The following is a 1047-nucleotide window of genomic DNA, read 5'->3' on the forward strand; positions in this document are numbered from 1 at the left end:
TGGTTTATAACTCAACTTGCTCTACCCTGGCTAACACCCATGAGTAGCATTACCCAACGTTTGCAGAGTGTTTTTTCCTGCTTTCAAATCAGTGATACGGGACCATTGCGAATATAAAACTTGCTTTAAGTATAGCATGTCGTTGTTTGTTGGAAGAAATAGGAAATGGGAGTTGCAGCCCCTGAGTGCCACGTGGAAAGAGATGAACAAGGCTAGAAATAGAAATAGAAATAGGAAATGGGAGTTGGAGCCCTTGAGTGCCACATGGAAAGAGATGAACAAGGGTTACATCAGCCAATTCTGTTTTTCTAGGAAAAATAAGCTGAGAGGAGCAGATATTTGAGTAACGACAGTTCCACTGAAAGGAAAATCAAAGTTTGCATCAGCGTGTAAATCCTTGTTTTATTCTTAAATTTGACAAACTGGTCTCTAATAAAATGCAGATAGTAGCAAAGGCAAAACATGTAGGACAACTGACTGCCAAGAAAAATGCAGTTTTTCCTTCCTCTCTTTTTTAATGAGAGAGGAAACATTTGGAAGAAAATGTGTTGCAACTTCATCCAACTCCCTTTTCTACGTCACAGCAGTCTGAGCTTCCGGCATTGCCACACATATGATCTGGTCAAGCACTTCTGTCATGGGTTTGAGTCTGGTGGGGCTTTTTTGTAAAAGCGGGGGTAGACTAGTGTGAAACTTCGAGACCCTCCTCCACCCCCAGGCAGGAGTGGGACCTGCCTCTGGCCAGAGCCAGGCCAATCAGCACCTCTGCCATCAAGGTATTTCAGAGGTGACCCCAGTGTTCTTTCTCTCTCTTTTGGTTTCTCTTGTTTTGAGCTGTCCTGTCTTTAATGTGAGGGAGTGTGTTTTCTGTTGGAGGAGGGGGAGGTGAGAGGAGAACAGAGGAACGTCACCCTGAGAAGAAAGGGGGAGAAGAGTCCCAGAGAAGGAGAGGGAGAAGGGTTCCAGAGCAGGACCTTTCCCTGAAGCCCGTGGTGGCTGAGATGGCAGGAAGGTGGCTGCCTGCCACTTGAGGGAATCGACAGCAGT

The sequence above is a fragment of the Apaloderma vittatum genome, unplaced genomic scaffold (genome assembly GCF_000703405.1).
Source record: "Apaloderma vittatum isolate BGI_N311 unplaced genomic scaffold, ASM70340v1 scaffold8969, whole genome shotgun sequence".
Classification (NCBI taxonomy): Eukaryota; Metazoa; Chordata; class Aves; order Trogoniformes; family Trogonidae; genus Apaloderma; species Apaloderma vittatum.